At 42.1% G+C, this 17,177-nt stretch overlaps 1 protein-coding gene across 3 annotated transcripts in view; it reads left to right on the top strand.

Moving 5' to 3' along the window:
• Window positions 1-17,177, top strand: part of LOC108441290 (cortexin-1-like) — a 42,898-nt gene that overhangs the window by 14,383 nt on the left and 11,338 nt on the right. Inside the window, exon 2 of one of the 3 annotated variants that reach the window (XM_037545606.1) lies at window positions 14,002-14,145. The exons of the other annotated variants lie outside the window; for them this stretch is intronic. The gene's annotated coding sequence lies outside the window, so the exon portion shown is untranslated. The remainder of the gene's footprint in view (window positions 1-14,001; window positions 14,146-17,177) is intronic. 3 annotated transcript variants of the gene reach the window in all.

The raw sequence follows: 17,177 nt of genomic DNA, 5'->3' as shown, positions 1-17,177 counted from the left end.
TCTATCTAATGGTTTCCATAGGTGGAAACTAGTGGTTCCTTGGGCCATCATTAGGTCAATTCCCATTAGATAATATAAGATAAGATAAGATAAGATAAGATAAGGCTTTATTGTCATTCACATCACATGTGGTACATGAGGTGGAACGAAATTAGAAAACAAAACCATTAGGTTTTCTAAGGGATTGTCTGTGGGCCCACATGTCCATTCCTCACTCGCACTACTGTCTAACCCACAGATTAATACACTGTTGGAATTGAATTAGTTTAGTCAGTGAATTAGTAATAAAGGCAACACCAGAGACATTTTTAATGAAAAATGCATTTTACAAAGCGGCTACTTCAGAGCATCAAACCACCTGTTGTCCGTCATGGAATGTGCACTAAAATATGTAATTTAATCCATTTGTATTCTGTTTTTTCACAATTACCCAAGAATAAAAGCTTCACATGAAATCACGAGAGAAATGAGAAAATCTCTGAGAACTGAAAGACGCGGTGGACTCACCACGAGCTTTTCTTCATAGATCCTCAGAAAACAGGTCAAAGGAGGTTGAGTGACGTCATCAGTGTGACTTTTATATCAGAATAAGAGATTTTTTGTTACGGATTAAAATCGCTCCACAATGATTACAGTCAGACTGTAAAACTACACACTGCAGATTCATACTGGATTAAAATCACTCCACAATTATTACAGTCAGACTGTAAAACTACACACACTGCAGATTCATACTGGATTAAAATCACTCCACAATTATTACAGTCAGACTGTAAAACTACACGCACTGCAGATTCATACTGGATTAAAATCACTCCACAATTATTACAGTCAGACTGTAAAACTACACACTGCAGATTCATACTGGATTAAAATCTCTCCACAATTATTACAGTCAGACTGTAAAACTACACACTGCAGATTCATACTGGATTAAAATCACTCCACACTTATTACAGTCAGACTGTAAAACTACACACTGCAGATTCATACTGGATTAAAATCACTCACAATTATTACCGTCAGACTGTAAAACTACACACTGCAGATTCATACTGGATTAAAATCACTCCACAATTATTACCGTCAGACTGTAAAACTACACACACTGCAGATTCATACTGGATTAAAATCACTCCACAATTATTACAGTCAGACTGTAAAACTACACACACTGCACATTCATACTGGATTAAAATCACTCCACAATTATTACAGTCAGACTGTAAAACTACACACTGCAGATTCATACTGGATTAAAATCACTCCACAATTATTACAGTCAGACTGTAAAACTACACACTGCAGATTCATACTGGATTAAAATCACTCCACAATTATTACAGTCAGACTGTAAAACTACACACTGCAGATTCATACTGGATTAAAATCACTCCACAATTATTACCGTCAGACTGTAAAACTACACACACTGCAGATTCATACTGGATTAAAATCACTCCACAATTATTACAGTCAGACTGTAAAACTACACACACTGCACATTCATACTGGATTAAAATCACTCCACAATTATTACAGTCAGACTGTAAAACTACACACTGCAGATTCATACTGGATTAAAATCTCTCCACAATTATTACAGTCAGACTGTAAAACTACACACTGCACATTCATACTGGATTAAAATCACTCCACAATTATTACAGTCAGACTGTAAAACTACACACTGCAGATTCATACTGGATTAAAATCACTCCACAATTATTACAGTCAGACTGTAAAACTACACACTGCAGATTCATACTGGATTAAAATCACTCCACAATTATTACAGTCAGACTGTAAAACTACACACTGCAGATTCATACTGGATTAAAATCACTCCACAATTATTACCGTCAGACTGTAAAACTACACACACTGCAGATTCATACTGGATTAAAATCACTCCACAATTATTACAGTCAGACTGTAAAACTACACACACTGCACATTCATACTGGATTAAAATCACTCCACAATTATTACAGTCAGACTGTAAAACTACACACTGCAGATTCATACTGGATTAAAATCTCTCCACAATTATTACAGTCAGACTGTAAAACTACACACTGCAGATTCATACTGGATTAAAATCACTCCACACTTATTACAGTCAGACTGTAAAACTACACACTGCAGATTCATACTGGATTAAAATCACTCACAATTATTACCGTCAGACTGTAAAACTACACACACTGCAGATTCATACTGGATTAAAATCACTCCACAATTATTACAGTCAGACTGTAAAACTACACACACTGCACATTCATACTGGATTAAAATCACTCCACAATTATTACAGTCAGACTGTAAAACTACACACTGCAGATTCATACTGGATTAAAATCACTCCACAATTATTACAGTCAGACTGTAAAACTACACACACTGCACATTCATACTGGATTAAAATCACTCCACAATTATTACAGTCAGACTGTAAAACTACACACTGCAGATTCATACTGGATTAAAATCACTCCACAATTATTACAGTCAGACTGTAAAACTACACACTGCAGATTCATACTGGATTAAAATCACTCCACAATTATTACAGTCAGACTGTAAAACTACACACGCTGCAGATTCATACTGGATTAAAATGTATTCAAAGTTATTGCTGTCTAACTGTAAAACTACATTAATCTTTTCAGTGAAAGAACTCCAGGTAAAATTAATCTAGCTGCAGTGTCTTGGTTGATGAAGATTAATAATTGAATAATTGGATTCAAGGGGATAAACTCCAGGCTTATTATTAGATTATCAATCCTAAAACTTCATAATTCAGTAAGTGTCACATGTTATTCATTAACTGCTGCGAAGCTCATGAGTACGTGGTGCAGTTATGAGGGAGAATTTGAAGTGTAGAACTTAAAAGTCTTTAATGTTTCAGCTCTCTCCCTCACTATTGTCACTCATTTAACTTGACATTTGCTGAGTTTGACAGGCTGCCCTAAGCAGTCAGAGGTCCGGAAGGAGGTGACCCGTCCAGGGCAGGATGTTTCTGACTGGGTCTCAGCGCTGTCCTCGCAGTGGGTCACTGTAGACTGAAGAAAGTGCTGTCATCTGAATTTAGACTTTGGAATTGCTGACCTCCTCATATCTGCCAGAACCCCGACGGGATCCTTTTGATGGACGTCGGCGTGTGCACTGATTTGGAAGGAGTGCGATTTGATCCCTATCCTCTTCATTGGTGCGTCATCACCTGTTGGTCCTCCCTGTGTGCTCGCTGATGCAGGTGAGGGTCCGTTTGATGGGAAGACCCCACCGAGGGCAGAAGCTGTCGGACACATTCAGTCACGCACTGTCATCAGCACCGGCCACTCCAGTTTAATATTACATGCTGTGATTTGAGTTGTGAATTAAAGATGTGCGGATGAGGTGGGTTTGACGGAGCGCTGTCTTGTTCTCCTCTTATTAGTTGCAGGTGGGTGCCGTTTACACTGAGCCAGGAAGAGCAGCGCGGAAAAACCTGGAAGAGGTTATTTTAGCTCGTTTTTAGTGGGGAAAAAACCTGACTACAGATCTAATAAACCTGACTAATGATTTTTCAGTGCAGTGAAAAAAGTATTTGAACAGTTTTCCTCCAGATTTCCTCTGTTGTTGCATGTTTTTGATTGATCATTTTATTTATTGAAGGAAGTTTTGCCTCTCTAATTTTAATAACTGGCTCTGCCTCCTTTAGCAGCAGCAACAGCAGCCAAACGCTTCCTATAACTAGAGGTCAGTCTTTCACATCGCTATGGAGGAATTTTGGCCCGCTCTTCTTTCAGAACTCAGGTGGTGTTTGGTCAGGACTTTGAGTAGACCACTCCAAAACCCTGTTTCACTTGAGCCATTCAGAGGTGGACTTTGGATCGTTGTCCTGCTGCATAACCCAACTGTGCTTGTGCTTCAAATCACAGACTGATGACTGGACATTCTCCTGTAGGATTGCCTGATAGAGAGAGGAGAATTCCTGGTTCTGTCACTTATGGCAAGTCGTCTAGGCCCTGAAGTGGAAAAGCATCCCCACACCATTACACTGCCACCACCATGTTTCACTGTTGATGGTATCTAATTGTGGTATGTTAATAATAATGGTTCCCACAGTAAGTTCCACTTTTGGCTCCTTAGTCCAGAGAACCTTATAAAGGGTTGGGGGTCATCAGAGTGTCTTTTGCTCAGTCTCTTTCTATCTGTGGTGACTGAGTGAAGGATTTTGGTTGGCAGGCCACTCCAAGACTTCAAGTTTTCTCCATTTGGAGATGATAACTGTCACTGTGGTTCGCTGGAGTCCCACAGCCAACTGGAATGTAACTATTCCAACTATTTTCCTTCATGAAATGATTATTTTAAAAACTGTTCAGCTTGCGTTTGTGGTTGGTTAGTGTAGTGTGTAGCACCTCTGCCTTTTACACTGTAGACTGGGGTTCAATCCCCACCTGGACAAACACCCTACACTATACCAATAAGAGTCCTTGGGCAAGACTCCTAACACCGCCTTGGCCTGCCTATGTAAAATGATCAAACTGTAAGTCGCTCTGGATAAGAGCGTCAGCCAAATGCCATAAATGTAAATGTCTTACATTAAATTTTGTTCTGAAGATCTGAATCAAGTGCCTCTAGTTCAAAAATAAATCAGGTGGGGACCAATGTTTTTTTGGTACTGTACCTTAGGAAAGGTTTAGCTACTTAGTTGTCTTAATTAGCTCATTTTGTTATTTAAAAAATATTCAAATATTCATTATACGACTTCATAATATATCTATGTCAATTAGTAGCAGACAGAATAAAACTGTTTTACACATACCAGGTCAAAGTTAGTGGGCAGGATGCCACTGCAGGGCATTTTAACCATTCTTGCTCTTTGAATATCTGTTTTTTTAATGAAGAACATTTGAAGATTAGACTTTCTGGCAGTTATCAGACCTTGAGTAGGTGCATGATAAATTAGAGGTCTGCCAGCCTGCATTAATTCAGGAAAAGCTGTTGTGTTTGCAACAGAACATTAAACACGATATTTGCTTGCATTTACATTAAATAGCTTGCTTAAAAAATATGCATTTAACTCACTTTTATATTACAAACTACACACAATAAGTCGGCTCCAAATTTTAAGGCTTTAAAAAAAACTAAAAGATCGTTAACCTTCTGCACAGCAGCTGAAAATTATAATGCAGTTACTTTACACATATAATGAACTGGGGAAAAAATGGTGAAAAAAAAGGAATTATGGCTTTCGCAGATGTTTGTGCACTAAGTAAGTCATCGCTTTGTAGCGCCCCCTTTGGCAGATTTCACAGCTTCCCAGCACTTTTTGCAGCCAGCTTGATTTGTCTTTTTTCCTTTTTTCAACAGCCACACATCCTTTCAGACCCTTAGCCCTGAGTTGAGTGTTGAGTTTGACAGGAAGTTAAATAAATGAAGGTTTGTCTCTGACTTCTGCCTGATCAGGTCTGTGTTGGTGTTCCAGAGACGGTGATGTATTTGCGGCAATGTAAACAGCCCCACGGAATCCAGCGGGACTTTTTCTGATTTTTTAAGCTTTTATTTTCTGGCAGTAATCAGACTTTGATTCGGTCCAAGATATGAAACTGTGCTAGCCTGCGTCAAGTCAAACAAACCTGTTGCATTTGCAGCATTCCGTCATCACTTTTATAGAAGATCTTCAGCTCCACACTCTACCAGCACACATTTTCACAAAATACTTCTTGAGACCTTATGAGGTGTTATCACCCTCCTCTGGGCTGTTAGCCTGTAAGTATATTGGAGTTGTTTCCTGCGTGACCGAGACTGGAGATCCAAGAGAAAATATAGAAATAGGAATCCTGAGTGGTGCAACCGTCTCAGAGTTGGCCGTGTCATCAGGAGATCATGAGCCGTCCGGGAGTCCCAGAGAGCGCAATTGGCCTCGCTCTCTTTAGGTGGGCAGAATGGCCCCCCTCTTCCCCGCATTACTCAGTGTGATGCTAGAACATATATAGAACAAGGTTTTGTTCCAAGAGTAGCATTGGTGTGTGTATATATATATATATATATATATATATATACACACACACCAATCAGGCATAACATTTTGACCACCTCCTTGTTTCTACGCTCATTGTCCATCTTATCAGCTCCACTTACTGTATAGCTGCACTTTGTAGTTCTACAGTTACAGACTGTAGTCCATCTGTTTCTCTGATACTCTGTTACCCTGTTCTTCAGTGGTCAGGACCCCCATGGACCCTCACAGAGCAGGTACTATTTGGATGGTGGGTCATTCTCAGCACTGCAGTACTGCTGATGTGGTGGTGATGGTAGTGTGTGTGTGTGTGTGTGTGTGTGTGTGTGTGTGTGGTTGTGTATACATATATATACATATATGCACACACACACACACACACACACATATATATATATATATATATATATATATATATACATATAACATTTGTGTGTGCTGTGACCTTTTGTGCCTTTTGTTCAAGACTGTATTAAGAACAGAGAGGTTTTGTTTTCACCCATCTGTCCTTGGCAGTCGCGCTGTTCTTACTGAAATGCCCTGTTACCCTCTAATAGAAGGGCAGACAGTTGTGTTTGACAGAGCATGGAGTGCTTAAAAGCCCAGAGTGCCCGCCAGCAGTGCAGGGTCTTTTCTGGAGGGCTGCTCAGTTCCCTCGTTATGACAGATATTGGTGGCCCAAACTCTCAGGAGAAAATTACTCGACCATTTTCGAGCACAGCCAGCTGGGCCGTGTCCAAGAATCCTGCAGCGCGATTTCTGTCCTCATTATTTCTGTCTCTCTTTAGAATGTAAAGGTTTTTAAAGTGATTACTGTGAAGTTTTCCTGATGCTGATCATTTATACATGTAGCTCTGCGTTTCTTCTGAGCCTGGACGGAGAGTTTTACAGGGTTTTTGTGTTCGGGGTCTTTGTGTTCTTGTCTGAGACGGATCCTCTATCAGAGAGATATACAGTGATCTGTCTGCCTCACAGAGCCAGCAGACAATTCCATAATCGTTAACTGCGCCATCTTTGCTTTTTCTCTCCGTCCAAATCCTCTGAGAGCAGTTCTTCACTTGGGAGGAGTGCGCGATGGAGAGAAGAGACTACATATGCGAGAGGATGAACAGTGAAAGAGGAATATACAGCTGCTCTCTCTCTGTCTCACTGTTCTAACTGATCATCTCTCTCTCTCTCTCTCTCTCTCTCTCTCTCTCTCTCACTGTTCTAACTGATCATCTCTCTCTCTCTATCTCTCTCTCTCTCTCCCTCTCTCTCTCACTGTTCTAACTGATCATCTCTCTTTCTCTCTCTCTCTCTCTCTCTCTCTCACTGTTCTAACTGATCATCTCTCTCTCTCTCTATCTCTCTCTCTCACTGTTCTAACTGATCATCTCTCTCTCTCTCTCTCTCTCACTGTCTCTCTCACTGTCTCTCTCACTGTTCTAACTGATCATCTCTCTTTCTCTCTCTCTCTCTCTCTCTCTCTCACTGTTCTAACTGATCATCTCTCTCTCTCTCTATCTCTCTCTCTCACTGTTCTAACTGATCATCTCTCTCTCTCTCTCTCTCTCTCTCTCTCACTGTCTCTCTCACTGTCTCTCTCACTGTTCTAACTGATCATCTCTCTCTCTCTCTCTCTCTCTCTCTCTCTCTCTATCTCTCTCTCTCACTGTTCTAACTGATCATCTCTCTCTCTCTCTCTCTCTCTCTCTCACTGTCTCTCACTGTCTCTCTCACTGTTCTAACTGATCATCTCTCTCTCTCTCTCTCACTGTCTCTCTCACTGTTCTAACTGATCATCTCTCTCTCTCTCTCTCTCTCTCTCTATCTCTCTCTCACTGTCTCTCTCACTGTTCTAACTGATCATCTCTCTCTCTCTCTCTCTCTATCTCTCTCTCTCACTGTCTCTCTCACTGTTCTAACTGATCATCTCTCTCTCTCTCTCTCTCTCTCTCACTGTCTCACTGTTCTAACTGATCATCTCTCTCTCTCTCTCTCTCTCTCTCACTGTCTCTCTCACTGTCTCTCTCACTGTTCTAACTGATCATCTCTCTCTCTCTCTCTCTCTCTCTCTCTCTCTCTCTCTCTCTCTCTCTCACTGTCTCTCTCACTGTCTCTCTCACTGTTCTAACTGATCATCTCTCTCTCTCTCTATCTCTCTCTCTATCTCTCTCTCTCACTGTTCTAACTGATCATCTCTCTCTCTCTCTATCTCTCTCACTGTCTCTCTCACTGTCTCTCTCACTGTTCTAACTGATCATCTCTCGCTCTCTCTATCTCTCTCTCTCTCACTGTTCTAACTGATCATCTCTCTCTCTCTCTCTCTCTCTCACTGTTCTAACTGATCATCTCTCTCTCTCTCTCTCTCTCTCTCTCTCTCTCTCTCTCACTGTCTCTCTCACTGTCTCTCTCACTGTTCTAACTGATCATCTCTCTCTCTCTCTCTCTCACTGTTCTAACTGATCATCTCTCTCTCTCTCTCTCACTGTCTCTCACTGTCTCTCTCACTGTTCTAACTGATCATCTCTCTCTCTCTCTCTCTCTCACTGTTCTAACTGATCATCTCTCTCTCTCTCTCTCTCTCTCTCACTGTCTCTCTCTCTCTCTCTCTCACTGTTCTAACTGATCATCTCTCTCTCTCTCTCTCTCTCTCTCACTGTCTCTCTCACTGTCTCTCTCACTGTTCTAACTGATCATCTCTCTCTCTCTCTATCTCTCTCTCTATCTCTCTCTCACTGTCTCTCTCACTGTTCTAACTGATCATCTCTCGCTCTCTCTCTCTCTCTCACTGTTCTAACTGATCATCTCTCTCTCTCTCTCTCTCTCTCTCTCTCTCACTGTTCTAACTGATCATCTCTCTCTCTCTCTCTCACTGTCTCTCACTGTCTCTCTCACTGTCTCTCTCACTGTTCTAACTGATCATCTCTCTCTCTCTCTCTCACTGTCTCTCACTGTCTCTCTCACTGTCTCTCTCACTGTTCTAACTGATCATCTCTCTCTCTCTCTCTCTCTCTCTCTCTCTCTCTCACTGTTCTAACTGATCATCTCTCTCTCTCTCTCTCTCACTGTTCTAACTGATCATCTCTCTCTCTCTCTCTTTTTGTCTCACTGTTCTAACTGATCATCTCTCTCTCTCTCTCTCTCTCTCTCTCTCTCTCTTTCTCTGTCTCTGTCTCACTGTTTTAACTGATCATCTCTCTCTCTTGCTTGCTCTCTCTTCCCTTAAAAAGAGGTTGTCTGGATGGCAGCAAATGTTGCCAAAACCTGTATATATCATTTAGCATTAATGGTGCCTTCACAGATGTGAAGATCTGCAGGCACACTTTTCCACTTCACCTCAGTCCATTTTAAATGAGCTCGGGCCCAGAGAAGGTGGCAGCATTTCTGTTTATGTAGTTTCTTCTTTGTGTTTTAGAATTTTAACCTGCATTTGTGGACACAGCGATGTATTGTTTTCACAGACAGTGGTTTTCAGAAGTGTTTCTGAGCCCATGCAGTGATTTCCACTACAGAATCAATTCATGTTTTTAAAGCAGTGCCCAGATATCACACTGAGGGCCCAAAGCTCACGGCCAGACAGTGCTGATTTGTGACCTTATTCCTTACATGCAGAGATTTCTCCACATTCTCTTAAGTTTTTAATGATATTATGTACTGTAGATGTACTGTAGAAGCAAAAGTTCTTTGCTATTTTATGTTGAGAAATGTTATTCTTGAATTGTTGATTGTACAGTCTTTCAGAGAGTGGTGAACCCCTCTTCATCTTTACTTCTGAAAGACTTTCACTTTTTTGGAATGAAATATTGGGTATAAATGATTTGCACATCATTGCATTTTGTTTGTATTTACATTTTACACAGCGTCTCAACTTTTTTGGAAATGGGATTGTACATTAAACCCTTTAAGCTCAAAATTCCTCAGAATTCCACAATATGGGCCCTTTAAAAAAAATCAGTAACCATGACGAATGACATAAACGTCTCCTGTTGGCGTCCGCCGTGTCTTCTCACCACACGCAGCATTGGTTCTGATCAGACGCTGCGAGAGGTTTATAGCTGCTTCCTCTCTGTTCTTTCCTCACAAGCCACTTCATCTTTATAAGCAGTGAGTTGGAGAGAGTGAAGCTGACATTCAACTGCAGGCCACAAGAATCAGCTGACTGCTGCCGTTGGTGGGGGGCTGCCTTGTGAGGGTCATTTGTCATTTGATCGCGGCCTCTAATTCATTTTGGAGGGGGAGCTGAGACAAGTTGCAAATAATGACAAATACAGGCATCTCTCCCATTACCGTCACACTGGAGCCTATGCTCAGTGGGACTGAGGGGGTCCAAATGGTCAGATTTGGCCGGTCACTCTGCCTCCAGGGATGTGAGGTCAGCAGCTTACAGCAGACCAGACAGGGGTGTGTTAATGAAACGCTATTTATTTGTGTTTGTATTTCTTTGTCCATTTGCCCTTTTGAGTTTGACCTGCCGGCAGCTATAGAGAGTCCAGGGAGAGAGAGAGAGAGTCCAGGGAGAGAGAGAGAGAGAGAGAGAGTCCAGGGAGAGAGAGAGAGAGTCCAGGGAGAGAGAGAGAGAGAGAAGAAAGATGGAGAGAGAGAGATAAATAAACAGACAGGGAGAAAGAAAGATGGAGAGCACGAAACAGAAAGAAATCAAGAGAAAGACATACGAGAAAACGAGTAAATTTAATGATTAAAAGAAATGGAAATATACAGAATTAAAGACAGAAAAGAAGAAAATGAATGAGGGAGAGAGGGAAAGAGACGATAGAGTAAAAATGAAAGAAACGGAGAGAAAGAACAGAGAAAAGAAAATGAATGAGGGAGAAAACCAATTACATATAGACGATGAAAGTGAAATGATGTAGGATGAAGGAAAAAAGAAGCAAGAAGAGACAGAACGAGAGAAATGAAAGAAAAGAATGAAAGAGAAACAGGGGTGAAAAAATGAAAAAAAAATCATTGATGAAAGAAGGAAAAGGAAAGATGAGAGACGCTAAAGGAAAGGAGAGAATGAAATGGGGAGAAAAGAGTCAGTAAAAGGACTAAAGGACGAATATGAAAGGGAGACAGAGAGAGAGAGAGAGACACTGAGTGATGAGTAGGGCAGCAGGGCAGCTGCCTTCAGTTTGGCGCAGCCCTGCTTTAAAGGACCTCTCCTTACTTTCTGACCAGTCTGATGTCCAGATGAGTCCAGCAGCTGGTCTGTACAGGTTCTGGATGCTTCTTTCAGTGTTTTGGAGCTGGACTGAAGCATTGTGGGATGCTGAGTCAAAACCACCATTACTTATCTTGGGGTCTACGGATGGATGGATGGATACATAGAATGCCGTGAAAAAGTGTTTGCCCCCTCCCAATTTCTTCTACTTTTGCATATTTGTCGCACTTGAATGTTTCAGATCATCAGTCTTCTTTTAACATTGGACACTGAGTGCGTTTACATGCACCTAATAATCTGATAACTGGAGAAAATCAGATTTTATCAGTAATTCGATCAACGTGTTTAATCATATAATGGGGAAAGTCCAGGTCTACATGAGTCAGGCAGTAATCAGATTTCTGCTTTGCAACCAGCCAGTAAACTCGCAGACGAAGACGTGATGTAAAACTCAACCTTCATACCGCGGCTTTGCGCCACCTTACCTGAAAATATGAACATACATCATCTAGAAGATGAAGAATATTTAAATCCTTAATTTCGTCAAGTATGTCTTTAGTTTCAGTGTCACTCCAAAAGCAGTTTGCTGCACTGCTTGTTTATTTACGGTACCGCTGTCTGTTTTCACACATGCACTGACTGAGAAGTGTGAAAGAAATCAGAGTAAGAGTCCACAGCACTGAGAAACCTGATTACCGAGCTAAACTCCAGCCTCGGATTTCTAAACCTTACTCCGATCTAAGAAATCAGAGCGCGGTAATGTTTGAATCTAAACATCTTAATGTAATGTTTGAATCTTAAATAGAACCTGTCTGGGGATGCGAAGCGGCCAGAAGGTCTCGAAAAGCAGCACATGATGCCACGTTCTGAAGAAATTTAAATATGGATGCAAAACGTAGTTACTGAAATTTGCCACTCCGGATAGGGTTACAAAGCCATTAGTGATGCTCTTGGTTTCCGAGAACCACACCGAGAGCCATTATCCACAAATGGAGAATCCCATGAACAGTGGCGAACCTTCCTATCAAAATTTCACAAAGTGTGCATCGACAACTCATCCAGAATGTCAAAAAAAGGAGCATCTAAAGTCTTCCCCCATGAGTTTGTGTTTTTATTTGCCCCTTTCAGCTGATTCGAGCATTGTATGCATTTTATACAGGAAGATTCACTTGAAAGAGGCCCTGAATATTCTGTTGTAACTCCCGTTAGGATGACGCAATCTGAAAAGAATTTGCTACATACCTTGACGTATGTGTAACCAGTTACATTTTCGGACGGCCTCTGCCACAAGACAGGCTCAATGATCCCATCGTTTCCAGTTTCCGTACCATCTTTTGAATAATGCTCTTTGAGGATACATCACAGACACCATATTTCTTCCTAAATTTACTCATTATGGGAGGTATGCCCACGGAAGTTGCTACGGCTGTCCAGTGCCTACGTCATTGCTCCGACGCGGGGGCCTCCTGGCTTGTTCAAAGCTCCATATACTGAGGAACACATTGCGTGTTGTTTCATTCGGATTGCTTCATCCTACCGAGAGATAATACACAATATTCAGGGCCTCTTTCGAGTGAATCTCCCTGTTCATTGTTGCACTTAATAAGAAGAATGAAGAAAGAAAAAAATCCGGCGATATCAGTTATGAGCAGGAAGTTCTTCACAGAAGGCCTGAACAGGAACGCTTGATTGGCTCTGTATCAGCCTCACCTGTCCAGGCTGTATTCTGCCCAAAGACTGCTGGGATAGGCTCCAGCACCCCCCGCGACCCAGAAGGAGAAGCAGCTTAGAAGGAGTGTGTGTGTGTGTGCGCGCGTGTGTGTGTCAGCCTCTCTGTGGACCTGCGCCGGGGGAGGCTGATTACTCTGTGATGATTTGCTTGGCGTTCCGAGCACCGGAGCACATATTAGGTGTCAGATTACTATCAGGAGTTTGGCTATACGAGCAGGAGATCCTAGCTTTATTAATGGAACCGGAGAAGCATTGGCGTTATGTTCCCCCCAGGAACTGATCTGCTGATGGATGTTGAAAGTAGATTTGATGGACAGAAGATGAGGCAACCGGCCACATTAGCAGTTATGGTCATGGAAACTTAGACAAGATGAGTGTTACGTTGACATGTCAGTGAATCCAATAGAACCCCAGAGAGGGAAGTCACAGCCCTGTGGAGTCAGTCTGGTGATTTTGGATTGGAGGCTTTAGCACTTCCCAGGGGATCACTGATTTCTGAAGTCTTTCTCCTCAGGACGAAAGAGGACATCAGCACCTCACTGTGAGAAGTTCTGGGAATGAAGGACAGAGTGCTGAGAGAGTCCAGTATAGAAGAAGAACTCTTTTCTCCTTCATCGTCAGAACTTCTCGCAGAGAAATGCTTACGTTAATCTCCTCTTTTCTCTTAAGAGGGGTTTCAGAAATCAGTGAGTGTGTTTACATGCATTCAATAATCCGATAACTGCAGAAAATCAGATTTTCTCAGTAATCCGATCAACATGTTTACATGCACTCGAGTAATCAGATAACGGGGAAACTCCAGGTCTACAGGAGTCAGACGGTAATCAGATTTCTGCATTGCAACCAGCCAATAAACTCCGAGACGAGGATGTGACGTAAACATAATGCAAATCTCCTTTTTTATTTATTATTTATTTATTTTATATCGAGTCACTTTACGTCAAGATATAAACATACATCTTCTAGAAGATGAAGAATATTTAAATTCTTCATGTGTTTTGCTGCTGGTACCACCGTTTATATGCACACCTGTGAAATTACAGGAGATGGCATACCAACCCAGCGTTTGGCTTTTCAGAGTTTGGTGTGTGTGTGTGTGCCTGTGTGTGTGTTTCAGAGCATTGGTGGTTCATGTGGGAGACCCTGGTCCAATTCCAGGCCAACGCAGCCGCACGGTGATTTTCCGGGGCAGTCGTGGGATGGAAATTAGGGAACCAGCCTTGTGACCGGAAGGTTGCCAGTTTGATCTCCTTGGCTGACAGTATGTGACTGAAGTGCCCTTGAGCGAGACATCTAACCCCCAACTGCTCCCCAGGCACTGTGGATAGGGCTGCACACTGCTCTGGCAAGTGTGCTCAGTGCCCCCTAGTGTGTGTGTTCACTAGCGTGCACGTATGTAGGTGTTTCACTGCACGGATGGGTTAAACACAGTTGGCTAATGGTTCTGAATTTTAATTCTAATGAATTTAATTCTAGTGTACACTGGCCAGCGATTCAATCTGAACTGACTCCTGCAACAACCAATGAAAACTGAGAGCACAAAAAAGAAATTCGGCACGTAAACAAAGAAACAAAAGAAAAGTGATGCTCACTAAGTTCCGTTTCAGTCAAAGTGCTGCCCAAGCAGAGAGCTGCCTTTAAAGGCAGTGAGTAGTTAGGCTCCCTTCAGAATGGAACACAGTAAGAGTGTGTATGTTAGGCACTAATGGTGTGGGTAGTGGTTGATTGGAGCTGTTGTGTGATGGATTCCATCATTTGCAGAGTGGTCTTGGGAGCTCGGGGGGGGACTCTGACCAGTGATTAGTGAGTGTTTGTTTCCAGGTGTATTCAGCTTTGTTAAAATTGAATGGAGCTGCTTTTATAGCCAGGAGGCCCGGGACAATGCGGAGGTCTAGGCACAAAGATTTTAGGCACAAAGATCTCCTCAGCGTTGTTTTCGTTCTCTACTCAGATAAACTGGTAAACAGCGCTCAGCATCTCAGCTCTCCGTTCTCTGCTGTGTGGGACGAGCACACTTCTGTGTGCGCGTGTGTGTGCATGTGCGTAGGATGTGTGTGTGTGTGTGTGTGTGTGTGTGTGTGTGTGTGTGTGTGTGTGTGTGTGTTTGTGCGTTGGAGTAGTAAACTCATGCTGGCATTTACAGAAAGAGGAGAATAGAGGGAGGGATAGAGAGAAAGAAGTAGTGAAAGTAAGAGAGGGGAGAGAGGGAGGGAGAAGAGAAGGAGAGGGGAAGAGGAAGACAGGGAGATAGAGAAGGGAAGAGAGGGAACGAGAGAAGGAGAGGGAAGGAGAGAGAAATACAGAGTGGGAGAGAGGAGAAAACAGATAGAGAGGGGATGAGAGGGGGAGAAAGAGAGGAAGAAAGAATGTGGGGAAAGGGGAGAGAAGGAAAGAGTGAATGAGAAAAGGAGAGAGAAATACAGAGTGGGAGAGCGGAAGACAGGGAAATAGAAGGGAAGAGGGAACGAGAGAAGGAGAGGGAAGGAGAGAGAAAGACAGTAGGAGAGGGGAAGAGAGGGAGATAGAGAGGGGACGAGAGGGGGTGAAAGAGAAGAAGAGAGAAAGAGAGCAGGGAAGAGGGAGAGAAAGAGAAAGGAGAGAAAGTAGGTGGGAGGAGAGAAGGAGAGAGAGAGTGAGGGAGAGAGGGAAAGCCCAGGAAATAGTGAGGGGAAGAGAGAAGAGGATAGAGAGGCAGACAGGGAAAGAAAGGGAGAGGAAGAGAAAGAGAGACAAGGAGAAAATGAAAGAGAGAAAGAAAATGAAAAAGAGAAAGACCAAGAGAGTGAGAGAGATTACATTTAGTGAAAAAAGAGAGAGAAAGGTAGAATGAGAATGATGTGAGAGGGAAAGAGAAAAGGAAGGGGGGGGGTTGTAGTAGGTAGCTGTAACCTCTCTGTGTCCTCCCTGTGATGCTGTAGTCTGTGATGTAACCGTATGGAGGCTCATGCTGGGAGGCCATCTGCTTCACTCTCTGGACACTCGGGCACTGCCGTGTCCAGCAGCCAGAAACTGGCACTGCCCTGTTCATCAACACCCTTACATACCCCACGGCCTGGAGGACAAACAACCACGAGAGGGTCCCACACAGTAGAGCTTTACCTTAACCTACAAACTCAACTCTCAACTGGAATATGTGAAAATAATAAACTCAAGTTATAGCTGCATTTCTGAATTGATCGATTAATTGACAGCGGGGTTAAAAAAACACCAGATGCAAAGCACTCAGAAATGGCCAATATTCAATACTGTTTTATTGAATATTCAATAGTCAGTATTCAATACTGTTTTATTCAGTGTATACTCTTAAATGTACAGCAACTACTGTGAATTATTCAGTATCTACTTTGAATTATTTAGTATCTCATGAATTATTCAGTATCTACTATGAATTATTTAGTATCTTCTATGAATTATTTAGTATCTCTTATTAATTATTCAGTATCTACTATAAATTATTCAGTATCTACTATGAATTATTTAATATATCTTATGAATTATTCAGTATCTACTATGAATTATTCAGTATCTACTATGAATGATTCAGTATCTACTATGAATAATTTAATATATCTTATCAATTACTCAGCATCTCCTATGAATTATTCAGTATCTTCTATGAATTATTCTGTATCTACTTTGAATTATTCCGTATCTACTCTGAACGTAAGTTCAGTAGTTATAAGAGTGAAGAATTGAAGTTTGGACCCACATTCAGACCCTCATGGTTCATCTCTCTCTAGTGTTCGTGTGTTCCTGACATCTTTGGTCAGGCAGATCAGATGTGTTAGATCAGACTTGGAGCTGACCTTTGGAGGTGAATAGGTCAGCAGGAGCAGGTGAGACAGCCCTGTTAAGCTCTATTGTGTAACGTCATCTGGGATTTAGTGTTAACTGTGAGCTTTATTCCTTTAACCTGCACTTATTTAATCTTGTCTGTCTAATAGCTGTTCGTGGAAAACGCTGTGTCTCCAAGAACAGCCCATCAATTAGGTTCCATTGATTAAATGTGTGTGTGTGTGTGTGTGTGTGTGTGTGTGTGTGTGTGTGTGTGTGTATACGGTTAGTCAGTGTGTGCTCAGCTGTGCTACTCGTCCTCCTGTTTTTCTCTCAGCCGCCTCCTTGCTGCCATAAGTCTGTCCAGTAGCTGGACCAGAACTTAGGGTTCAGTTAACTTCACCAGCGCTTCATCTGTCCACCTTCTCTCTCTCTCTCTCTCTCTCTCTCTCTCTCTCGCTCTCTCTCTCTCGCTCTCTCTCTCTCGCTTTCTCTCTCTCTCTCTCATTCTCTTTCTCT

The sequence above is a fragment of the Pygocentrus nattereri genome, chromosome 15 (assembly GCF_015220715.1).
Source record: "Pygocentrus nattereri isolate fPygNat1 chromosome 15, fPygNat1.pri, whole genome shotgun sequence".
Taxonomy (NCBI): Eukaryota; Metazoa; Chordata; class Actinopteri; order Characiformes; family Serrasalmidae; genus Pygocentrus; species Pygocentrus nattereri.
This window is presented reverse-complemented; position numbering and strand designations above follow the sequence as displayed.